Source organism: Martes martes (genome assembly GCF_963455335.1).
Source record: "Martes martes genome assembly, chromosome: 4".
NCBI classification, from domain to species: Eukaryota; Metazoa; Chordata; class Mammalia; order Carnivora; family Mustelidae; genus Martes; species Martes martes.
The window spans coordinates 71310010-71336943 of NC_137891.1; the positions used below are offsets into that span (position 1 = coordinate 71310010).

Sequence of the window (26934 nt, forward strand, 5' to 3'; positions counted from 1 at the left end):
CCAATTATACACCACATGTGGGAAATCACCACTAAAGCAAGGGGGGAGTAACTAACATTTAGTAAGTGCTCACTACAAACCAAGTTCTGTGCTAGGTGCTTTACACACCACACACACCCACGCACCCCCACCGTCCTCACAAATACCCCTCAAGTATTATCTGCCCCTCTTCTCTATTTTGTAGATGAGGAAAATTACATCAAAACAATTAAGTAATTCTCCAAAATACAAAACTAGTGAGTAGTGGAGCTGGTTTTTCTTCATCTTGTCCCGCCTCAGAAACCAGCACCGCAGGAGAGAAAGCAGAGATCCTCACTCCCCATCGACCATGCACAGCTATACCAGAGGCTTAAGGATTTGCACAAGAGGCAGAAAACAACCCTACACAGCAAAGTAAACATCCTTTACAGAGAAATCAAACAAGCCACAGTGGTGATGGGTGCCTCCTCCCATAAAGAGTGGGGGACAACCGGCTTTTCAACATCCCCAGGAAGGTTAAAAATACCTCCCAAGTTCATTTGGAGCTGTTGCTAAATCAAATACCTTTCAAACGAGCAGAGTTTCCTTCTCACGCAAACCCAGTTTTCCAAATAAAATTCATTTTTTAAAGATTTTATTTATCTGGTAAAAAGTTTCTCCAAGACAGAACCCATATTAAGAAGTAACTCCCATTATACCGTATAGACAGCTACACAAAAGAAGGAACGATGCTATGACCTGACAGCCCACAATGGGACAACTGCACGTGTGGCACAGCCACAGGATCATCTTGGGGTAAGACACCCCCCCCCGCTTTAACTAGGAAGTCCTTCTCTTCCCAAACAAATGCCCAAGTGTGAGCATGCACAAAACAGGAGGGAAAACAATCCACTGCACGGTGAGGGCTTTGCTTACTTGGAACCATCAGAGGCAGAGTCCTCAGACAGGCACAGACCGCATGGCTCTCTACAGGTGAACGGACCCATGTGAATGAGAAGACTGATTCTCTGGGCTGGGATCTCTTCCACCATGACGGCCCTTCACTGAGGCCTGGGTGGGCACTCAGGTCTGCATGCCCCCCGAAGACAATGGACACCAGCGGTTCTCCCACACACGGTCACTAAGCCAGAGCTGCTGCTCATATAGACATGTTCGCCGTGACTCTCATTTCAGTCCACCTCGTCTGCTGACCTGGTCCAACTGCCCCCATCACAAGAGAGATCCCACAGCACCTCCGGTTTACGTCTGCATACACATGTGTGCTCACTTTCCACCAGATTATGTTCTAGCTCAAATACACCTCACTCACAAACCTCACTCAGCACAAGATTCAGATGAACATATTGTTCTGATCTGTGAAACCAGCCTACTGTTTCTGGAAAGCATCACTTTTGGAGGCAATGACAGACCTGCCAGAGCCGCGACTCCATCGCCCGTCATCATTGTGCCCATGGTTGCGCTTAGCGGCGTGCGCCAGGCACTGGGCTCGCTTCAGAAACCGAGCCTGGAGGATTTCAGTAGCTTTCCCAAGGTCATGTGGTACAGTGTGCCATCTAAATTAGAACCAGGTTCCCACTCCAGTACCCATGCTCCTAACTGTTAGGTTATACTGCCTCCGATGGCTAGCGACAGCAGCTAGAGACTTTGCGAACTCCCTCGCATGCACAGACCTTTGGGTTGGTTTCAATGGCCACCCAGTCAGCACCTAAGCTGGCTGTATTTTTAAGTTTCTACAACTACTTAGTCACTGGCTGTGCCAGTGGCTCATCGTCTTAGCCCAAACACAGTCAACTCCTAATCCTGCGGTTCTGATCCTTTGGGTTTAGTGCTGTCTTCATCTAGTTTGGGTTAAGACAGATACATGGAACGTTGGCTTTCATCAGGTCACTATCCCGTCTCAGCACAGCAACTAATAAAAAGATAGCGTGTACCTACATCAGAACACCACTGGCTGTTATACTTACTCTAAGGTAGTAATAAGATTTTAGGGACCTCCTAGACCTAATCCGTGAAGGTGAAAAGCTGCCAGCATGGCTGGAAAGAGCCTAAGGCAAGCAATCACCAAGTGTCAATTCAGTATTTAGTTTTATCCCTGATGATCTTTTGAAATTTGACTGTTTAGAATCTAAAATATTTCCATAGAAACAATCTCTAGCTATGAAACAACAAACAAGAAGGGGAGGAGAAAAACACACACACATGAACACACACACACTTGACCTAACCCAGGAGGCAGCTGAGAGGGTGGCCTATGACAGGTGACGCTAGAAGTCAGTGGAGCACGAGGCTGAAGAGGAGATGAAAGTTAATTCAACTGTAGGCTCCTTAAAGTCTTGCCCCATTTCTTAACTCTAGTTTTCTATGCCCTCCCCACCCCAGTAGAGAAGGCTCTCAGGAAGGAAACAGAGGAGTTGGGACATGTTCCATAGGAATGAGGGGAGACAAAGGGCTGGCTACACAGAACAAGCCATCTGAGGCTTTAAAAAAAAAAAAAAAAGATAAAAAGATAACATGTAATAAAACAGCCCCCATCACATAGCACTGGCTCATTCTACATTACTAGAAACAATGGCTAAAATATCAGTATTTGGCAATTTTGAAATCATCTCAGTTCTTCTCGATGGTCATGTAATTTTTTGGTGACATTAAAGTACTTGGTTGTATCACTGAAGATACAGGAATCTACGGGATAAAACAGGAGAGGCCCGACACATTACACAAAGCACTGTTCTGCTCATACGTGGCTACAACCTAAATCCACATTGCCATCTTAAAACCTCTCCTTCTTTAACTGCGTAACACAGGGAGAAATCCAGAAAACCCTGACCAAGATATTACTCGCAAAATGTTCTAAAGGTAATGCTACAGTCATACTTTCAACCTTTCCTTTTAAAGATACTAAAAACTAACTTTTCTCCAGTTGGGTTCATGCTCATTGTGATGCCAAGAACACTGTTAGCTACCATCTTTATTTGAAACTTTGTTGTGCAAATAGATACCAGGGCTCTGAAATCTTTACACCCCTCACTTTCATCCTTTCTTTACAAAGAAACAGCAAGCCATAACAGTAACAGTAACTGCTCGTTTTAATGAATGCCTAGTATGTGCCAGGCACTAAATAGGAAGGTACTACTATGAACCCCATTTTACAAGTGAGGAAACTGAAGCCTGGAGATTAATTAACTTGCTCAAGGTCCTAAAGGCAGCTAAGTGTTGAAACTGGGTTTTAAACCCAGGTCATCTGACTCCAGAGCTCTTGTCTTTAACATTTATGCCATGCTAACTTTCCGACCTCTAACTGTATATTTAGGGAAGCTTTACAGAGAGAGAAAGAGAGAGGGAGGGGAAAGGAAAGGAAGAAGGAAGGAAGGAATTTTATTTGTCAGAGAGAGAGAGCAAGCACAAGCAGAGGGATCAGCAGGCAGAGAGAGAAGCAGGATCCCACCAAGCAAAGAGCCCAATGGGGGACTCAGTCCCAGGACCCTGAGATCATGACTTGAGCCAAAGGCAGACGCTTAACCGACTCAGCCACCCAGGCATCCCCATTGAGGAATTTTTATCTGCAACATTTTATCTGCAGTTTTTCTTTCTTAGGGCTGGTGGAGGAGGAAGCTCTGATGTCCCTATAACAGGTCCACATTTGGGTTTGGAGAAGTCCACCTGATCTGAATTCTTCACATACTGCCCTCCCACTATCTGATGCAAAATCCTCTTAAATTATCCGAAAATACAAAAGTATTAAAAGGCGTCCTTCCTTTTATCACCAAGTAGTTAGATTTTAAACTTCTTCATAAATAGGAACCATTTATTTTACTACTTTTGCATATGTAAAATGTGGGCACTAGCCTGGTAAGAAGCTCAGAATCTATACTCAAACAGCTGATTGTTTGTCAAGTCAGGTTTTTCGTGGTTAACAGTACATTTCTTGTTTTCCTGTGAGTTTTAATCGACGTTGGCTTCGGTCTTATGGAATAGTCTCAGTGACACTGTGTCATGGTGCCCAATGTGTTGACAGCAGTCTGGAAGATTAACACTACAGAAAGTTGCCCACTGTCTGCTTCCATTAGGACCAGTAGCCAAGCAGGGTCACGCTGAAATTCCTGATTCATGAGTCCATCTCTGCCCCTCACAACATACGGAGCAAGGCAGGTTAGAGATGGCACCAGGTGTGATCAAAGTGACACAGTACTGTGAAATCCTTCTGCTCAAGATTAGAGGCTTAGGGTCCAATTTCAGATGCATTCAGTTGATTCTCCTTTTTACTCAGTAAACAAAACTGAAAATTACACGTAACTGCAAACTGAAGGGTTCTTGCTTTTTTTACTCACTGTATTTCATCAATTCCAAGACATACATTTGTTTTTTTCACATTTCAATACATCAGAAATAGGTCTGTCTTACGATTGATACCATCTTAATTTGATGAAATGTAATAATAAAACATAATTGCTTATATTCCAGATTCTACGGTTTTCAAGTTTTATATTGCCATCAACTTGTTACTCATAATTAACTTGGGGGACAATGTTAACAACTTGTCTCCATTCTTTTCTTACCCTACTCTGTTTGCCATAGAAGATATAATAAAGAATGTGTGCGATAAACGCAAGGTAACATAACTTCAAGGAGACAAAAGCTTTGAAGTTATTTTATTCTAAGTGCAAAGCTGTTACCCTCCTGTGAAGGAAACAGAGACTGTTTCTCTAGGCTGCATGCAGCCCAAATGTGTTTCTTCTACAAGAAAGACACAATTCCAAGGTGAAAGAGTTCCAGATGCTGAAGTCTTCCTACTAGCTTACATCAACTTGCTCCAAGACACAATAAGCCTTTTAACTCAAGCTCGAAAACCTCAAGGGCTTTCTCCTCCACCTCCCAAATATCAAAATCATGCTCACATATTTAAACAATTAGGTGAGACGTACAGAAGCTAGCACTAAATATGTCTGAAATTTGAGTGCTAAATGTGCAGTTAATATTAACCAAATTCAGATCTCATCTATAGAAATATTTTTAAAGATGACTTGTTTTCAAGGGGAGGAAAAAGGTGATTCTTGTTTTGTTTGACTTCAGAAAACTTAAAAGGGGGGGGGGTCTTTAAAATTCAACTCACTACAGAACAAAATTTCTTTGGGATAGAAAAAATAAGCCAATTATTGCTAAGTGACCTAGAAAAAAGAAAAACCCTGAGAGGGAAAAGTTGGGACTATTCGTTTAAAAAATATAACCAGCTAAGTTTTGGTTTTTTTTTTAAGATTTTTTATTTATTTATTTGACAGAGAGTGAGATCACAACTAGGCAGAGAGGCAGAGAGAGAGGAGGAAGCAGGCTCCCTGCTGAGCAGAGAGCCCGATGTGGGGCTCGATCCCAGGACCCTGGGATCAGGACCTGAGCCGAAGGCAGAGGCTTTAACTCACTGAGCCACCCAGGCGCCCCATAACCAGCTAAGTTTTGTTTTGTTTTGTTTTGTTTTGTTTTCAGAAGATTTTCCTGGCCCTACCACAAAAGAGTGAAAAATTGTCAGTCTATCCTTCCTTATAAGGTACCAGTTTCTTGGTGGTGGTTATTGTTTTCCCTGATTGTAAAAATATCTTTCAGTTCAAAATTTTAAAAATAAAAAGATTAGGGGCGCCTGGGTGGCTCAGTGGGTTAAGGCCTCTGCCTTAGGCTCAGGTCATGATCCCGGGGTCCTAGGATCGAGCCCTACATCAGGCTCTCTCTGCTCAGCAGGGAGCCTGCTTCCCTTCCTCTCTCTCTGCCTGCCTCTCTGCCTACTTGTGATTTCTGTCAAATAAATAAATAAATATAAAAAGATTAAAATAAAAATCACCTGCAATCCAAAAAACTAACATTTACTGAGTGCTAACGATACAACAAGCACTGTGTGAAGTATTTTAAATGCACTATTACATTAATCTAAGTAAGCCCAGGAGGTAAGTACTATTATTATCTCCTAGTTACAGCTCAAGAAACTGAGTCTAGTTAAGTTTAAAAAAAAAAAAAAAAAACTTGCCTGTGGTCACAAAGAGCTAAGAAGCCACTTGTCGAAAAGTCAAACAGCCAATAAGCTGTTAGAGATTCAAACCAGATCTAGTTAACTCAGGAATCGGAGCTTTTAACTAAGTAAAACTGCCAATCCCTGAAATCACTCATGTTTTTAAGCTGATATATTCCCCCTAGTCTTTTCCTATGCTTATAAATTAATCTGTATAAAATTGGGACCACGGTTAATATTATTTTATACCCTATACTTACAAGCTTTTTATTTTTTAAAAACATGATTTGTAATGTTCGCATAATATTCTAACATATGATAGAACACAAATTTAACCGTTTGCAATTTTTCACTCAGAAAAAATGCTGCGACTCTTTATTCATAATAGCTGATTGCATTTCAGAGTCTTCCTTAGGATACCTGGTTAATACTTCAATGGCTATTTATAAATGTCTTGAGACATATAATCCCTAATCCCCAGTTTCATTCCAAAATATTTGTATTTATTGAAGTTCAGACAGCACTGAGTGTGCAAGCTTCACCGATATTCTGGCAGTATCAAGAATATGTTTTAAATTTTTACTTATTTGACAAGGAGGAAAAAGGGATCTCGTTTTAATTTGCACTTTTATTACTCCACAATTTGGAAATGTTCATGTTTATTGGCAACTGAATTTTCTTCTATGCATTATCTACTGATACCCTTTATGGCTTTCCATTGGGCTGTAACTGTCTCTCTGCTGTATTCTCTCCCAGAAAATGCTGATGTGTCTTTTTAACAGATCCACACATAGAGTAGACAAAGTATATAACATGAGACTGTCCTTCGTAATGTTGGGACACACACATTTCAAAGAAAGTTGAACTAGAGTAAACTGGTGAACTTCGGTTTGTAGTAACTGTATTTGTACGGCCTTCCTACAGACTCCTGATCAAATCGCCATGGCGCTGTTTTGACTCTGAGGGAGTAATATTAATATTCCTTAGGATACTGTCACGTTATTCCACGGATGCCCATGCTGTAAAGGATATTTACAAAAATAAAGTCAAGCTACATGTGAAAACAGTCCCAAAGTCATCTTCATAAGATCCTTTTATTTAAAACAAACAAAAACAGTTCAGTATTTTGCTGTTTCTTGACCTGCAAGTTGCACAACTTCACCAGTTAAGTAGCTTTCCTTTGGAACCTTTCTAATGTGATCACTTTTTCTTTTTATACATCTTACCCTCCTCTAGTGTTTTCTACTTCTCAATCTCAGTTCACAATATGCAACCTACGTTCTCATTGAAGCACCCTCGGCTCCATACCCGGCCTCCTGGAGTGACGAGTTCCCACCCCACCCTCCCCTGCTCCCCCTGTCCCAAGCTCTCCTCTTCAGCTTCCCGGTACTCAGGGCTCCACCACTGCCAGCTGGCCGACTCCAACCGCTCTGACTTTTTGCCTCTAGTCCCTCTTCAACTGCAATCCATCACATGTTGCCAAACTAACCTTTCAACTCCATTCCATCACGTAATGGAAGTCAGGATCTAACACTCTGAACTTCCAGTTTCGCCACAGCCCACACCCTCCTTGTCTATCCCAACCCTGCTCCTTTCTTCCTGGCCTACTCTGATCCTCCCTGAGCTGGCAGACCTCGCTCAGCCATGGGGGACTGACTCAGGGATGGAGAGGAGGAGGGGACAGGTGCATGGCAGCGGCTGTGTCGTTCTCCCCAGCTCCTGTCCTCCCAGGGAGGGTACTGCAAAGAAAGTCCCCTGCGCTGGCCCGTGCAAGCTACTCTGGGCTACCTGTCTGCTCCCTGCCAGGATCCAGGGCTGACAGTGTCTCCGTGCTTTTGTTCATATGGTTTCTCAGCTACTTCAACCTCCCAAAAGACAGTGCAAGTCAGACCTCCTGGTTTCTTCCTCCATTACCAAGTCCTGCACTTGCTGCTTCCAGCTGCTACCAGACTGACAGCATCACGCCTTTTTAGCACTCAATTATATACACTGTGCTGTCCTGTTCCACATTGTCACATGTGGATGAACCTGCACTTCCTAGCTCTGGAGAACAATTTTAGTACCTCCCATGGAACTTATAATTTTACAAGGGCACACCTTCACAAACATCAAAGTCATAGGCACCAAAAATATTATCAAGATTTACAAACTCATAATTCTATTACCTTTGAAAGGAGTTAATGTAGGCACATCTAGATTCCCAAAAACCAAAAAGACTGTATTACAAAGCTCCCACAGAAATTGTCATTTTTCTCTTTAGAGATGTAAATCTGAAAACATTATCGAATTTTGCCCTGCCGTTACAGGCCATGTCTCTGCATTCATTAAAGTCCTTCCTAGAACTGACGTGGGTACGGCCCTTTATGGAAAAGCTCACTCTAACATGGATTAGGACGGGTCCAGTTTTCTCTAACCCCATTCCTAAAAGCCTGATGTGCTCACGGCGAGCTCAGAAGTCAGGCATCCGCCTAGATTCCAGTGTCACCAAACGGTTCCTCATGCTAACATCACCCACTCCAGTACTTACTTAGGTCACGCCCAATGCAACCAGCAATTCCCTCCCCCAAAGGATTTCAGGAGCTAGTTTTAACAGTTTTCCCTCCAACACAATCCTAGAAAACAGACATTACTGGGCTAAACTACAAACACACTGAATTAACCCACGACGCAGCTTCCGTACTGGGTCAAAACAATGCCATGGCGGGAAACCACATTTGGATCAAACGCCAGGGCTACAACGATGGGGTTTGAGGAGGCCAGATAACTCTCCCCCTGCTTTCCCACCCAGGTTCTGAACTACCTGGGAGCCAGCCAAGCACAAGGTGCTACCTGCCACCGAGAAGGCCAGCAAGGCCTCGGGCACGGGGCAACCTCACACTAACACCGGGCCATAACAGCAACCACGCAGAGGCTGCTGTCACAGAGGCCGCCCCACGAGGAGCAGAGCTGGAGCGGGGCCCACGCTTCACAGCCTGCTGCGCCCCACCGCCGGCTCCTTCTAAACTCCCGGCCTGGGTGGGGGGATGCCTGAGGTGGCAGCTCGGGCACAGAACGAAGATGCAAAAGGCCAGAAAATGGGATTGGGGGGCAGGGTGGGTACACCAGACACTGGTTCCTGCCCTGCTCTCCTCCAGTGCAACTAACAATGACAGTGATGGCCCAGCTGGCCCGGGACTACGCTCTAATAGCCGAGCGGGCGTCAGGGAGAGTGCAACGTAGTGGAAGGAGCCAGGATGCCAGGACACCAGGATGGGGCACCCTCCGAGGAGAAGGAGCCTGCAACACGCCGCCGGCAGCCAGACCGTTACCGGGAGCCAGGAGTCAGGAACCACCGCAGGCAGTGCAGGCCTGAGGACAGCCGGAATTCAAGAGGAAGAACTGGGATCGGAGCTTCGGGCTTTTGTTACACTTGGGCAGGGAGGAGGAGGTGTTAGGAAGCCAGGTTTTACACAGTCTGGGGACACTGAGGAGAAGGATGGGAGAGATACCGGAAACAGGAATACAGACTGAGGAGTCCGTCCCACAGAAACCAGAGCAAGGCTGTGGGCTGAACCAGGCCCAGGAGCAGACCAAGATGGAACGCCGAGTGCCGGGCGTCCGCAGGGAGCAGGAAGGAGAGGAAGGAGGAACCGCGGGAACATGGGACGCACGGCCAAGGAGCCTGATGGAGCCTGCGTGCCAGGGTCCAGGGAGACGAGGTACTGTGAGCGCTAAGCCAGAGAGGAAGGGGATGGCTGAGCAAAAGCCTCCGTGTGGATGCGTTCTTCCACCCTCTCAACACGGGTTTCGAGTCTCCTCCAGAGAACTCTGCTAACAAGTCCTCAAAGACAGCACTAACCCACTTGCCAAATGACATTTCGAGAGAACTCTCATTTTAAAGTTATTAAATGTCCTTGGAAGTGATACTTGCTTGAAATGGGCTGCCCAAAAATAGCACGGCTGCACATCAGCCCGTTCACTGTTCACACCCACGCCACGTAAACCAGAACTACACACTAAACAAAGTTTTAATCATTCCATGGCAGGAAGGAAAATCAAATGTAACAAATAAATACAAACAAGCTATTCTCCACTCCTTCCTGACACCACCTTTAAAGCGGGCTCTGCTTTTAGACTCTTGACCCATCCATCCATCTCCGCCTTTTCTATCAACTGACGCACCAAACAGCAGCCACATCTCGCTCATCTGCATGGAAGAGAGTAACAGCACTTGCAACGTTGCAAAAAATATTGTGAGTATATACGAGTGGGGTTTCCTTTTTTCCAAATTGTTTTCTATTTCCCGGGTATGCCCACTGTGTAACTACCACATTTGCCTGAATGTGTGGCTTTTTAGAGTACACTGAAGCACCAAGATAAAAAGTCAGATTTTAGATGGCCCACAGAGATTCCAATTCAGTAGGACGGACCTGAAGGAATCTGCATTTTTAGCAAGTACGCCAGAGGACTGTGTCAATTCTAAAGCATGACAAATACCTATTTTACTAGTTATCCTAATCTTACCAAGTGCACTTTTAAAATAACTACATAAAATCCTAAAAATCACCTAAATGGACTCATTTTATGAATCCCTTGAAGAAAACAGATGAAAAAGGTATCTCAGCCCACCTCACACTCCACTCTTCCTAAAGACCAATGACTGCATTATTTCTGCAAAGCAACCTCGTACACCTTCTGAATCCTGGTGAGGTGGAAGGGGGAAGGCAGAAAGGACAAGGAGATAAAAACATTGTTAAAAAGCTGCCTTTCTGCCCCAAGAATAATGGATGATCGTTTCCCATACAACTGTTTCGAAACAGTGAGAAAAGGGCAAGGTGGAGTTGCTCTCACCAAGGACAACCTTGGGAGTAAGAAATACCTAAGTAAATTTCACAGGGATATGAGTTAATGCTGTCGTGCCTTAATCATCTGAATCACTGACCCATTTTCTCACCCCTAGCCTGGCAGGTAAAACAAGGGCCAGATCTCTTACTGGAGCCAACAGCTGGCCCAAGCAGTCATTTTTAGAGAAGGCAAAGGTAAGAAACGGTCATTTTTCAGATCTGCTAAGAGAAGACATTATTGTTATTATTGCCATTGTTACTGCAGCAGTGACCCATAAAGGAAAATCCCAACAACGTGGCCATCTCCCGAGGTTCTGAAAAGCCTGAGCTGTAGACTATGACAGGGGGTCCCAACATCAGCCATTCTGCTCGCAAAAGCCTGGTTCCCGTGCAGCTCCCTGGACAGCACATGACCTTTGCTCCCGCACAGAGACAGTCCAACAGCACTACAACACACACTTGCCAGCCAACAACCCGGTTACAGCAGTGTCCACGCCGGTGGGCTCAGCCGTGTGGGGAAAGCACCCGACTGTGCTACTGCACTGTGTCCTTACAAATGGATCTGACAGCACATAAGACAGACGCTTCCTTCTCCTGCAGCACCCAAGCAGCTAAACACCATGTCTCTCAGCAGCCCATACTGGCCACAAAGTTCTTTATGACACCAGCCCAGATGTTTATTTTTGGTTTTTAATGAGGGGGGAAACGGAAAACTTAAAATGCTAATTCTGGTGATAAACCCAGCTCTGAAACTTAACACAATCCAGACAACATTTCAATTTTAATCGTACCAAAAAATGGCAAAACTTAAGTTTCTACTAGAAGCTCACTGTATTCAAACTGGGCAACAGTTTCTTCAGTTGTGAAAGGGGAAAGAAAAATCTATAAACACGAAGAAAATGTGGAAACATATCACCATAGAGTATTTCTATGAGGCAAAGTAGTATTAGCATTTAGGAATTTTTCTTTCTTTTCTTTTTTTTAATCTTCTGGAAGAGGAACACACATCTACCCCAAAAACATACAAGTCTACTGATTAATGCATTTGAATTTTATACCAATTGAAACCGTGCAATGTATGGTTGGAGAAGATGGCCTGCCATCTTATGTGTTAGCAGAAGCAGTCTACAAGAAGGATGCATATTCCCCCAAATAATGCATCTATAAGGAACAAGTAAGCCTACGCAGCATCCTGGGTTCCTGCCTGGGCAACTCAAGGCCTGTGTAAGGAGGAAAAGATACTAAGTGAATCACATCTAGGATAAACACTGGGAAGGAACATTCGGGAACACCTTTCTGTTGCAAGCTCAATACTCTGATGCTGGCTAGGTCTTGGACTGGTAAACAAAACAGGGCTGGGACACCAGGAAGTCTTGCAATGAACATGTGTCTTCTGGGTTGAAAGCATTCACAATAAGATATAACATCTGAGGAAAAGAAACTTCACTGATTATAAGCCATTAAGAGACACTTTTCTGCCTCTCAATTTCTTTCCAGGAAGCAGCCCTCCAAAGCACAGGAATGTAAGATCTTGTTAAGTTCATCCTACCCTTCCAAGGCCTACATCCTACATGCTTTGGATGGGCCCATCCAAAGCAACTTCTGCAGAGGTTAATGCCACAGGCTACTAAATGAATGAGCTACTAAATGAATGAGCCTGTCCTGATTTGCAGCCCAACTCTACCCTTAACAGCTGTGATTTGGAGCAAATTTATTAAACAATCTCTAAAACTCCATTCCCTCACCTACCTCAGCATTTTTGGTTGTTTTAAGATTTTATTTTTTTAGCTGACATGAAGAGAGAGTGCACACAAGCGGGAGAGGGGCAGAGGGAGCAGACTCCCTGTGAAGCAGGACACGTGGGGGCCGTATCCCAGGGCCCCAGGACCCTGACCCAAACTGAAAGCAGATGCTTAACCAACTGAGCCACGCAGGTGCCCCTCTACCTCAGCATTTTGATTAATCCTACTTCAGGATTCAGTGAAAACAGTTCATATAAATAAGGAATTTAGCAAAATGTGAACTCACAAGAAGTCCATGCCAAGGGCTAGCTACTAATACCAAGCCCTTAGAGTCAGTCACTGTTACTTAAGAAACTCTGATTTGGGGACAACTTCCCAAGTTTGCAATAAAGATGCAAGAACAGTACAAGGAATTCCCTGCGTCCATACTGATCAAGTGTTTACATTTTGCCCGACCATTTTATTATGCCCGTAAAGTTGCTTTTAAGTGAAAAGAAAATGGAGTTTTAAAAAATGAAAGTTGTCTATACTCCACCTTTTCCATTGTCATGCCAGTCTGCATAGCAGTGGAATTCCAAGAGAACTATCCCAGAGCCTTACCCTTCCAGAGGAAGGGAACCATCTCACTCACTTGTAGCTACTCCAAACCCTGGCCCCAAATCTACCTCTACTTTAGATCCCATCTTGTTTCTTCCCTAAGCAATAAAGAGAATCTGGAGAGGACAGGGCCGAAACAAATGTTCAGCGACTTGAAGACCAAAAGCTCCAGAGTATTCTTACACTCTGTAACCCTCCAGTCTGAACTGGGAAGTTCTAATACTCCAGAACTGATCAAACATGGCCACACCACTGACGGCCTAGGATTACATCCTCTAGCATTTGGGGAGAAGTGCAGGTTTGGGGAAAAGAAGGAATGACTGGTTTGCCAGTGAGGCGGCCACCATTCAGGCTGCAGATGGGTATCTTACAGCTCAAAAGGAAGAACTAGTTCCTCAAATTTGTCATTTTTAGTAGTTGGGATATCTCTCAACCGCCTCTCAGTAACAGCAAGAAGTTAGCTAAACAACGTCTAGTTATACACCAGGACAAGGGCACAAATAATTTTATGTCTATTCCTAGGGAAAAGTGAAAATGGTATAGCCGATCACTACTGCAGGACACTTAATCTTTCCGGTCATAATTTAGGGTTATGGGGACTTTTTAAATTAAAAATAAAATCAAGGGGCACCCGGGTGGCTCAGTGGGTTAAACCTCTGCCTTCAGCTCAGGTCATGATCTCAGGGTCCTGGAATAGAGCCCCATATCCGGCTCTCTGCTCAGTGGGGAGCCTGCTTCCTCCTCTCTCTCTGCCTGCCTCTCTGCCCACTTGTGATCTCTGTCAAATTAATAAATAAAATCTTTTAAAAAAATAAAAAATAAAAATAAAATCAAGATACATGGTTTGATAAGCTCAATGATTAAGAGTAAGCTAATAATAACAACTATTCAAAATAATAATAACTACTCAATACATATGCCATTTGCTATACCAAGTGCTTCAGCTAAAGTATCTCATTAATCTTCCACCACAACCCTGGATACTTGGTAGGAGTAATTTTTTTTTATGATTTTATTTATTTATTTGACAGAGAGATCACAAGTAGGCAGACAGGCAGGCAGAGAGAGAGAGAGGGAGAAGCAGGCTCCACGCCGAGCACAGAGCCTGATGCAGGCAGGGCTCGATCCCAGGACCCTGAGATCATGACCTGAGCCGAAGGCAGAGGCCCAACCCACTGAGCCACCCAGGTGCCCCAGTTGGTAGGAGTATTATTTCCACTTTTACAATTCACTCTGATCTGATGTCAGAACTCAAGTTCTCAGCCACCACAGAATAAAACCTCAATAAGAACAATTGTTCTCACCTCCATGGCACAGGAGGGACAGAAAGAGTGAAAGGCATGGGACCTAGTCACTGTAGACCTCAAGACATATGGCCCCACAAATTCAGTAAGCCCAAACAGAGGGAGTGTGGACAGAAATAACCTGCACTGAGTGGACACAGTAAGAGGGTATGACAGAGGATGACAGGGTGCTGCCAGTATTTTTTAACAGACCTTTGCCTATTAAGACAGAAATGATGGTCTCAGAGCTTACTGAGGACAAAATGGAGCAAGACAGTTACACATGCAAATTCCGGACACTGGCCAATCTGGATTCAAATTCCTCCTCATCACTTGCTAGAATTGTAAGGTCCTGGGCAATTTAACCTCTCAACCGAGGTCTCCTCATCTATAAATGCAGAAAGTAATTCTACTTATCTCCTAGGTTTGATAGGTAAATGAAACAATCCATTAAAATACCTAGCATAATGCCTACTTGATTGGAAATGCTCCATAACTAACTGTTGGTTAGTAGCTAAGGTTATTACTGTTATTTGTAATGCTGTTTTGTTATTTCTACACCTTTTTAGCTGACTGCCCCAACACACACCTAATAGAAAAATAAAGCTCCTTAATTTAATCAAGATTTTTAAATTCTCAAGATGAGTCTGCATGATTTTTCTGACAAGATCAATACACCTGCAATTGGCCAAAGCAAAATTCCCAGCACAAACAAGGTCAAGTATACAAGAATATGAAATACTGCAATAGAGAGGTTTCAAAAAAGTTCACCTTGAGAATGTAGGCTTCACTGTTTCAATACATTAGTCCCATCCATAAATGAAGTAATTTCTAGACCCATACACCTTAAAATACATCACCAAGCAAGGCATATTTTTGATTGTACACCTGTGCTCAAATTGATTTTATTATTCACTTAGTGCAATGGCAGGAACTATCTTGGAAACTAAAGCATGCTTATAATTCTACAGGGGACCTTCTCACCATTCGCCTCTTAGTATCACATCAAAGATGATAGTTTTTATGTGTGTTTAAATCATAGTACACTTGCTAATTATCAACAGATTCTGTTATGGGTATCTTACAGAAGAATTAAAAGAGAAAAAAGTGGACCCTTTAAAAGACTGAAGGAGTCCCCCAACTTGCCACAGGACTAGGGGAAAAAACTGATTACTAAGGTATCCCGTATCCTTTATTAGACCTACTGCAACTACAGTGTAAAAATCTCTAACTATTTTAAGTGGTGGATCCCAGGGAGAGAGACACAGGTGTCTAATTCCCTGCCTTTCCCTCCACAAAGTCTCACTGTGGCAATCCAGGTCCCAACAGTCCCCATGCTGACAGTGGCTCTTTGCTTGACCTGCCCCGCCCCAACCCCATATATGAGATACACGGTGGAAAACTCAAACCTGCTAGCTCACTGGCGTTGCAGAGTGGAGGTGGGAGGGGGCAGGACAAATAAACATCCTCTATATTCTTCCACTAAAACCCACATCACAGGAACCTGCATGCAGCTTCCCATTTAGTGTCTACACCTCTGAGAAGGCAATGATTTCTTAAACTATGAGCAGATACTGTTGATGAGAGCGAGCAAACAAACAAAAAAAAATGCATCTTATAAAGTTTCTGAAAAACTGAAAACTACCATGCTGAAGAAACAGTGCAATAAGGAAGCTGGCACGGAGTAGGTAACAACAGTGTATCAGGAGGTAGAGCAAGCGAGCCCAGCTGGTGTACTCTTCCACCACAGGAAACATACTATTCCTGAGTTTTAAACTTATTCAAATAATCGTTCAGAACGAGAGGTAAAACTGTCACATGAAGCATTTCCTTACAATCAGCCTATGTCCCTAGAGCCACATAATCCTGCCTATCCCAAAGGAGCCAGGAAGAATTTGGGGAGACCTGCCCATGTCACAGTGGCCACCAGAAAAGCCTATGAAGAACAATGTCAATGAAAGTACCTTTGAAACAGACCCCTACCAAAAGGCAAGGAGTCCCAAGAAGGGTATCTTCATGCACACCAAGATCAAAGTCTGATTTATAATAAAAATAAGTGGGTAATATCATTACCTACATAAACTAACAAACACAAAAATCTGAACACTTCCCTCAAAAACTGTTCTGAGATAAACATTCAGGATTTTCATAATTTATCTCATCAGAAGCTTTTCTAGATTTATCCATTAGCATCTCTCATTTGCTACCAACCATGCTATATAATCCACTTTTTATAATAATTGAATAAAGTGGCTTTTAAGATAATTTACACAGCAAAGTTATACATCATTCAGTAAAAGACAGGTAAGGATCATAACGTAGGATGGTATTTTCTCCACAACTACATAAGTACTGTATCATTTCCACCACACCCATGTACGACTGCAAGCAGCTCCTAAAACACAACTAACTCCCCTCACTGAGCGCAGTGCGACCCACGGGCTATCTGCTGGGAACCTGAGCACCTTGGTCAGTAGGTAACTAGCAAGAGAAAGCCACCACCACAACGTGGAGATGCAGAAGAACAAAATGTGGACAAGTCTGCTTACCATAGGCTTGTTATCAGTCTGTGATGAGCAAACTCATTCCAAGTGCTACATCTCAGCCAAGTAACAAAGTGCCATGTTTTAGGCAAATAACAATGGTTTCTTCTCTTCTCTCCCCCTGCATCTCATGGACCTTTACCATCACTCCTTGGTGGACTCGCCACGCACCATTTTTTGAGGAAGTTTGCAGATAATTTCGGGAAAGTTTTGGAATGCCACTAGCAGTGGAAAGAAAGCTAAGCAAGGGCATCATGGTCCGTTACCTGCTACCTCAGTCATAGGCTGTAAGAGCAGACCAGCCGCGTCCTCATATCTGGTCCTCATGGGGTGCTCCCTGCCGCAGTGAACAGCATCACCAGCCAGCCGGCTGGCCAAGCAGTGTGTGTATCTATGTATACATGTATATGTATATTTTCTCCAACACCTTCTGCTCCCTGAGAGCAAATCTCTCCTCCAAGTCCTAGCCATCAAACCTCCTAAGTACTTTTCACGCCAGTCCATTTTTCTCCATCCTCACGGCCACCAAATTTGTCCAAACCATTATTATTTCCCCATCAAATGGAGCACAGCAACAGCAGGCTGGATGCTGCCCCTAACCTATCCTCCCTCTGCTGCCTTACCCATTAATCCAATCTTCTTCAGAAAATAAATCCGTCCCTGTCAACCACTGCTTAACACTCATCAGTAGCACTGTAACTTTTTTTCAAATCCCAAATTCAGTATTCCACGGGCCCCACCCAAGCTGGCCTCCACCTGTCTCTTGAGTCGCGTGTAGTGGCTCTCGGTAGAGTAGTAGCTCTCGGTAGACCTCAAACACACTACCTCCCTCTAGGTTAGCTAACGCTACCCTCCTTTTCTAGTATCATTTAGATGGCAGTGCTACAACCACTTCCTAAGGGCTGAAAACCCACACTGCTAGATGGGCCCCCATCTAGCTCTCACTCCTCCCAGTACCCACTGCACAGCACCTAGGACAGTGCAGTTGCTCTATTCATGTTTTGTCTGGGTCTACCACATCCTCTTAAGGCATCACTGTATTCCCAAAACAGCACCCTTCACCTGAAAGGTAACCAATAAGTAAGTACCTGAATGGATGAACAAGAAAACAGACAAACCAGGAAAACTGATTGTGGTCCAGAGTCACTTGCCACTAGAGCCAAGGCTGACACCTACAGCACTTTAGGGGCTAAAAGGGTCACTATAGAAAGTGTCACCTCACATAACTCAACAAACCCAAGGACCAATCAGCCTTTTACTACCAAGTTATGCTTCTGTATTACTATTCTACATTATTTTTTAACAGAACCCTCTAAAAATACTTCCTGGGAAAACAATAACGTTTCCAGTCACCTAACATTAGTTAAAAGGTACAGAAATCTAGTTATGATAATGAATACAAGCTTCTTAAATGAAAACAGTAATCAAATCTTGGAATAATTATCTCTGCATTTTTCTAGACGGATAATCATAGTTTTGCAAAAGAAAAAACAAAAAACCTCCAAACCGTTACACAGTAGAGACAAATAAATTTTTACAGGCTTCAGAACACCTTTAAGAGGGGTGCTAAATTCTGAAGCCAAAAGTGATTTTGATCAAAACCTAAGAGGGAGAGCTAGACTCTTCCAGACCCAGCTCAGTCATCCAAAACAAAACAAAACAAAACAAACCTAGTACCTCCCCTACACCGGCACCAAGCTGGGCACCAAGAAGACAACCATGACCAAGACAGCCCTGCACCACTGGGTGACCAGCCAGAGGCAACTCATTTAATTAATCTCTCTGGGCTTTAGTTTCTTAATCTGTAAAATGCGAAAGTTAGACTAGCTCTCTAAGGTCTTCACTCTCTAAATAGCCAAAGATTCACTAATGATCACAAGATAAATTCCTATTTGACGGTATCATGATGATTTCCTACTTCTATTCATTATTTTTATCAGAGAGGTGTGGTTTCATTTAAGAATTTTAATATATTGATGAAAATAAAATATAAAAGAGCAGCAGTAGCATTTTTAATTACCTTCCCAGCACCTAACTCCCACCATAATCAGCTATGGACTTCTGCTTGCCATAATTGCAAACCAACCTGAAATACAACATGACATCTTTTTATTTCTTGTAGAAAAATTAAGTGATCACTTACTCCCAATTTCTTTTATACTTTAACATCATCCATCATCTTTGAATACCAAAGGGTTTTTTTTAAGAAGCAATGCAAAATAATAAAGTTTCCTAGGAAAAAAAGGAAAATTTCATCACCCAAATAAAGCGATAATGGCTTTAGAACCCTGATAAAATATACTAAACTCAAAATTTCTAGTGACATAAAAAAGAATACCTTTTTTTAAAAGATACATAAACATGTCCATTAAGAATGGACAAGACAATGAAAGAGTCACACAGGGCCAATGTGTTCCTGACATCATCTCAACATCATCCAAAATGTTCCTTCACCATTTTTTTTTTTTTTAGTGAATTTAGCTATGTGACCTATATCTATTCCAGTGCACGTTTGTTTATATCTAGAAACCATCTGAATACTGAAAGTAAATCAGTTTATTACAAAGCTGAAGCTTTAAGGGCCATTTTTTTGGTAGTCACACACTTTACTCAGCCCTGACTAAGCATTTTTATTCTTGCAATGCCTTATTTATAGATGTTTATAGGATGCCCATGGTGTCTGCTATCAAATCCGAAAAGCCATATATGGATTATAAAGGATGAAAGATAACTACCTCCAAAGTTAACCTTAAAAGTTAAATGTGAGTATCTGGTTACCTGAAGAACTCTCTCTTCCACTAGACAGTAAACTCTCTGAGGGAAAGTCCTGCTTCTTTTTTGTCAGTTATACACCAAAAGGCTTACTGAGGATCACTGAAACAAGAGTAAATAAATGGACGGTGACTTTATCGCAAGCAAACTTTCTTAAGCACAGGGAATAAAATGTTGCAAGCCTAGGTCTGAAATAACTACTCTAACTTGGCACTTAGACTGCTCTTATGGGTCACACAACTAATACATTGAAGCACTCAATTGTATTCTGTCACAGATGAAGAACGCTTTTTCTTTTGACCTAATTGCTTAAAAACCATACTATAAATATTACATTATTGACTGTTTGTATGAAAAAAAAAGTTGTAACTTTCTTTGATACATTATTATAAAGGTACTCCTCCCAATATTCATTTTAATTCAATAAAAGAAAGACTCTCACGGAGTTTGGGAACTAGTTTGGGAACTAGTCTTCTAAGTCCCACTGGTTAAAAACTAAACCAAGTACAGATGAATCTATGGAAGTTCTATTTTAAAACTAAGTTAGTAGATGCATTTTAAACTTGACTTCTGTATTTTAAACTTGGGGAAAGGGAGTTATCTTTTCCTCAAAGAAGAAAATAATGTTTGAGTTTTTAAACCATCACCATCACGTATGATACACAACCTGTATCATTTTTCTGTCCTGACTTCCATGTCCAGACATAGAAAAGGGAGTAGTTTTTTTTAATTAACTTAAAAATACACCTATTGATTAAACCAATATAACTAGAGTTTGGAATTCCCATTCCAGTCTATATTATTATTATTAATTTCTTACCTAAAAATTCATTTGAATCTTGAAAAACCTAGAATTTCTCAGGCTTCAATTTACTGGCTTGCACAGAGGAAGAAAAAAAATAGAACATATCAAGAGAATATAAATTATAAAATACACAGTGCTGGAAAATAATTCTTAAGTGTCATGGTTAGGAAATTCACCTGTTACAAGCCTCACAAAAATCCATTATTCCCTTTATCAGGTCATCCAAAAGGGGAGAATGCCGTATTTTCACTAGTGGCAAAAAAAGAAAATTTGGTTCCTAAAATTTACTGCAAGTCCCTATACATTTCCAAATTCTGTTTACTTTGTAACTTTTTTCTACAGTACAGATTTTTCCAGGGAAAATAAAAGTTTTCGTGAGCAAATCTGGAAGACATAAAATGTCTCCTACTTATTATCACCTAGAAAGGCAAACCGAATACTGCTCCGTGCCCCAAGCATCTAGCTTTCAGCCTCTTTATTATCATTGTCAATGAATGGGCCCCAGTCAAATGAAAGCTGCCATTTTAGGGTAAAGACTGGAGGGCTTCTGTTGTGCAACAGCAAGACAAAAACACTCCGCGACAGATGTACTCTGGGGGCTGGGAGACGGATTCAACTTCATAAAATCACTGCTCAAGTTATTTCTGAAATAAGAATTACCTAGTACTCACACATTACTACAATCTAAATAGAATTATAACTGGGATAAATCAGGTTCCCATGCTGTTAAGGTCGCAGTCACTAAGATTTGTTTGTCATCGTTAGAATGGATCTGTGAGGAAATAAAGAGAACTATTTTTTTTCCTATTGGATTATTACGTATAGTGAGTACTCCCCCCTCTCGTTATTGGGAGAGAATTGGGGGGGAAATACGCTCAACCTCTTCGAAAGGTAATGCTCACTGCAAAGACGGCTTAAATTAATATTTTTAGAAAATAAAAATCAGGGCCTTCACGTAAGTCCTTTTAAAATTAATTAAAATATTCAACATACCCAGCAATCGAGCCCAGAGAATGGACATATTTCAAGATAAGTTATTTAAATCGATTGCTAGATAATATACAATGGGAAACTAAAAAGTATACTCAGCGAGTAGAGAGCTGGATAGTGTATCTAATTCTAGCAATTCAAAAGGAAACTCTCCATGTGGGTTGCTACTTTTCTTTTGTCCATTGTCTGTTCAGAAGAGGGGGGAAAAAACTAGTTTAAAATCGAGGCGTGAACAGTCTCTAAAAGTGACCTCCGGGAAAACCGTCCGACCCATAGCAGGAGCACTCCCCGCGCCGCCCGCTCTACGGGGGCGCTCACAAAGCGGGCGGCCGGCCGGGAGTTTGGGGTGCGCTCCCACGGCGCGGGGCTCCTCGAGGCAGAGCCATCCGGAGAAAGGCGGCTCGGTAATGATGGCTGCTCGGGGCCGGCGGCTCCTTCCCCGGAGCCTCTCGACCCCCCCCCACCCCCCGCCCGGGATCCGCCGCCCTCCCCACCCCCCCGGGCCGCGCTCGCCCCGCGCGGACGCAGCCGCACCGCAGCCCACCGGGTGCCCGAGCCCCCGCACCCCCGGTGAGCCCAGTCCCCGGTGCGAACCAAACAAACAACGCGTCCCCCGCCGCCCTCCTTCCTCTCCCCGCTGACCGCTTGGCCTCCAGCCACCTCGGCCGTTCACGCTCCGAACCGCGGATCTCTGCGGGGGCAGAGCGCACCCGAGCCACCTCGGGGGCCACCTGGTGACCCCCCCCCGCCCGGCGCTGACCCCCGGCGGGGTCGGGGGTGGGGGAGCCGAATTGCCTCGGGGGGTTAAAGTCGCTATTATGCAGTCGCCGCCGCCGGCCCGGCCAGCTCGGCAAGGTGGGGTCCCCTCCTCGCCGCGCCTCCCCGCGCTCGCCCCGGCCCCGCTCCCTTTCTTCTCCTCCTCGCGCATTTGGGAGCTGCCGGGGAGCCCCGAGAACCCCCGGCTCCGGGCTCGCAACTCCGCGCCCGCGGTCGGCACGGGTTGGGGTCCGGACGCCCCCAGCGCCGCGTGTTCGCGCCGCCCCCGCCCCACGCGGCGCCCCGCACACTTTCCCCGCCGCCGACCCACCTCGCCCGGTGGCCGTCCCCGCGCGGGCCGGCGCCGCCGCGCCAGGAGGGACGCACTTTGTTCGCGCCGGTGCGGCCGCCGCTCCCGGCGAGCGCGGCGTGGTCGGTCCGGAGCGGGGGGCGGGGGCGGGAGGCGGGGGTCGCCGCCGTCCCCGAGCCGCCGCCGCCGCCGCTCAGCCGCCCCGCGCCCGCGCGCCCATCGCCCACTCGCACTTGAGTTGGAGCCCAACTTTTCCTCCTTCCTTTTTCTTTCGAATGGAGCCGGCAACTCGTGCTCGGCGCCGGCGGGAGGAAACGCGCTCGCGCTCCCCCGCGCGCAGACACGCTCCCTCCTGTCCCCCGTACCCCCCCCCCACGCCGGCAGCACAACAAAAAGCCATTTACATGCGAGGAAGTGACCCTCGGCCGGACCGCGCGCCCCCGCCGCCGCCGGCCCCGCGGACGCAGGCAAAAGTTGGGGCGCCGGGCGGCGCTCGGGGCGCGGGTTCGGGCCCCGCGGGCGGCGACGCCGGCGACACGGCACGGGAGGCGCTGCGGTCCTGCGCCGGCCCCGGCCCCCGCCCGCCCTCGCCCCTCGCCCCGCACACGCCCAACTCTTCGCTCCCAACTCCTCGCGCGGCCCCGGCCCCGGCCCGAAGCGATTTCCTGCCGCCGCCCCTCCCGGAGGCGCCCGGCGAACTCTCGCACTCACCGGGTCGGTCGGTAGGGCTCCTCCGCTGTCCTGTGCCGAGGGGAAAACAAAACGCAGAACGGGCTCCGGAGTTGGCTCGGCGGCCGCGGCCAGGGGTCTAATCCACGGGCGCGGAGTTGGCCGGGGGCGAACGGGGCTCTGGCGAGTTTCAGGGTCTCCGGGTCCCCGGGCCGCCTCCACAGCGGCGCTCCTTTGTGTAATTTCACTCGATTCAAGTTTAATCCGATAGTTCCCGAGCACGAGCGCGTCCGCACTACCACGGCTCAACCCCCGCGCCGCCGCCGCCGCCGCCGCCGCCACCGCTGCCGCCGCCGCCGCCGCCGCCGCCGCCGCCGCCGCCGCGGCCCCAGCACGCCAGCGCCTGCGCGCGCCCGGCACGCCGCGCGCGCCCGAGGCCGCGGGGCCGCGCGCGCCCGCCGGCAGCTCCCTCCGCGCCGCGCCCGCGCGCCGCCACCTGACGTCAGGCGCGCCTGGCATAATTTATGCAAGAATTCGGCCGGGGTGGCGGAGGCCGAGGGAGAGGCCGAGAGAAAAGGGGGCGGCGCGGGGCTGCGGGGCGGCGGGCTGCGGAGGGCGGGCCGGGCGCCACTTCCCGTCCCCGGGCGGGCGCCGGCGCTGCGGGCGGTTCTCCCCGCCGGTCGGTGCGCGGCCGCCGCGCAGCCCCTCTGGCGAGGGCTCTTCCGAGCGCTTGGCCGCCGCGCGGCAGCGCCCCGGGCGCGGGCTGGAGAGGGTGCCACGTTTCCCCGCGCGGCACCTTCCCGGAGTCAGGGTGCGCCGCCCCGGGGCAGGAAGCGGCGGCTGGGAGCCGGCAGAGTCCTCCTGGCCACAGCGAGGGGTTTCCAACGGTACGCGGACGGCAGCGGCTCGAGGGGTTTGGATGTCTCTTCTGTAATTATCCTTCAACTTGAAATTATTTTCCCACATGAAATTATTCAGAATGGACACGTACCATGTCAACTAGATTTATCCTGCCTCTCCACACTGCTTTTCCTACCTCCTCGTTGACAGGACAGCCGGATCCACTACTAAATCAAAAAAGTTTAACTAGATGGCGTTGATTTTGTTGAATTTGTTACCATGCCAAAAAAGGGAGAGAGAGGGCAATCGTTATGAAACAAAGAAATAGGTTGTGTGCCCATTATTAAACATGTCAGGACTAGAATGTTTTCATCATTCTTTGGCAAAAATTGGCACTTTTATACGATCTCCTAACCTTTAATGTCCTCACCTCTTCTCTTTCTCCTCCCGGTACAAAAGGAAGAGTAAACCTGAAGAAAATTTTCCTTTATTAATTTTCCTTTCAGGAGATAAATCTACAAACATTTACGAAGCACTTTCTGTGTGCAAGTTACTGAGCAATTATTATTCTTTTAAACGGTCAACAATTGTACACTTTAAGGTGATGTTATTAGGTTGAAGATGACATTTATTGTTGTCTCAAGGAAGGAACTTTTATCAACCAAAGATAGTCCTGAAATAGAGTAAAGCAACTTGCTATTATTAGACTCCAAAATAAACTGAGAAAATTGCAAAACTATCAAAACACACATTCTCATTCACCACCTGTAGTGCTAAGACTAATCACAATATTTCTACTTGCACAAAGGATTAATCAAAACCAGTTTGCTACGTAACAACTAGAACTACTCAATAATTTTGATTATAGGGATTTAACCACTCAAACATTTATTTTTCTATTATCAGTAATAAAGATTTGTTACATTTATTAAGACGCATTGGTTTTGGCTTTCTTTTGTCATGTAAGTGGTGTTTTAAAAGAGATAAATGTTTCATTCAAGGGATTTACAGATAAAGAGCAGAAAGAATATTGACACTACAGAAAATTCTGACATAAAAATATTGGAAAACAGTAAAATCAACTTCTCCCTGTTTTAGAGCCCCATATCATAAACCAAGAATCAGAATTCTGAAGTTAGGTTTACATTTCCGTTACATTTCCCTTATCTCTCTCAATGAAAGCATCTAGGGGATGATGCTTTGGTGTATGTGTTTGAGAGAGAGGTTAAAGACAGGATACAATGTCTACAAAGAAATCACTAGTGCCTTGCTATATCAGAGGACATAAAAGTGACATAAAAGGAACTATTTCATATCTTTTACAGTATACCCCAGCTCACTGTCAGATGTAAATATGTTTCAAGGCTAATTCTGAGCAAAAAACAAACAAAACAAAAATAACATCTGCATATAATGAAAGTGTATTAGTTAATCTTTAATCAGCAAATAGTACTAAATGACTATGAAGCGGTCCCCTTGTGCCCTTATAATTTAACTAGAAACGTAGGACATTTTTCTTGAAACACAAGAAATGGCAAGGTAGTACAGCCAAAGCTCAAAGTGGGGAAAAAAAAAAAAAAACAGCTGTATGGCCCCTTCTTGATTTATTCTCTCTCCTTACCCAACCCCCGTCCTGATAGCCATGATGGAGAAGACTCTAAGCTTTTAGAAGTTGCATGACTGCAGAGTTTCATGGGCCTTGAAAAACAGGGAGCTTCTGGGGCAAACTCTAGGCAGCTCTGGCCTACTGAAGTCCTTAACCCCTACCACCACCACCACCCCTGTTCCCACTACCCTTTAGTTTCGACTGTTTTCTCTCCATTTGCTGCACTGTGGAAGTTCTCCCAAAAGGAATCATTTGAATTCACAAGCGTTCCCTTTAAATGTGCAAATACCTTTAGGAGTGATAAGGAACTTGTGGCTGTTCACAGACGATTGTAAATTAGGTCAATGGGTCATTTTCCTCCCAACATCTAGCTGAAACTAACAAATTTAGAGATTCATTTGTTCATTCAACACAGTGCCTATGGAACCAGAAAAGACCTCGAATAGCCAAAGGAATATTGAAAAAGAAAGCCAAAGTCGGTGGCATCACAATTCCAGACTTCAAGCTTTATTACAAAGCTGTCATCATCAAGACAGTATGGTACTGGCACAAAAACAGACATATAGACCAATGGAATAGAATAGAGAGCCCAGAAATAGACCCTCAACTCTATGGTCAACTAATCTTCGACAAAGCAGGAAAGAATATCCAATGGAAAAAAGACAGCCTCTTCAACAAATGGTGCTGGGAAAATTGGACAACCACATGCAGAAAAATGAAATTGGACTATTTCCTTACACCACACATGAAAATAGACTCAAAATGGATGAAGGACCTCAGTGCGAGAAAGGAATCTATCAAAATCCTTGAGGAAAATGCAGGCAGCAACCTCTTTGACCTCAACCGCAGCAACTTCTTCCTAGGAACATCGCCAAAGGCAACAGAAGCAAGGGCAAAAATGAACTATTGGGATTTCATCAAGATCAAAAGCTTTTGCACAGCAAAGGAAACAGTGAACAAAACCAAAAGACAACTGACAGAATGGGAGAAGATATTTGCAAACGACATATCAGATAAAGGGCTAGTATCCAAAATCTATAAAGAGCTTATCAAACTCAATACCCAAAGAACAAATAATCCAGTCAAGAAATGGGCAGAGGATATGAACAGACATTTCTGCAAAGAAGACATCCAGATGGCCAACAGACACATGAAAAAATGCTCCACATCACTCGGCATCAGGGAAATACAAATCAAAACCACAATGAGATACCACCTCACACCAGT

The 26934-nt window shown here is 44.9% G+C and overlaps 1 protein-coding gene across 1 annotated transcript in view; it reads right to left on the reverse strand.

Moving 5' to 3' along the window:
* CHD7 (chromodomain helicase DNA binding protein 7) overlaps nucleotides 1-23643 on the reverse strand; it is a 187232-nt gene extending 163589 nt beyond the window's left edge. Inside the window, exon 1 of the mRNA XM_080802955.1 lies at nucleotides 23304-23643. The gene's annotated coding sequence lies outside the window, so the exon portion shown is untranslated. The remainder of the gene's footprint in view (nucleotides 1-23303) is intronic.
* Between the last annotated feature and the right edge of the window lie 3291 nt (nucleotides 23644-26934).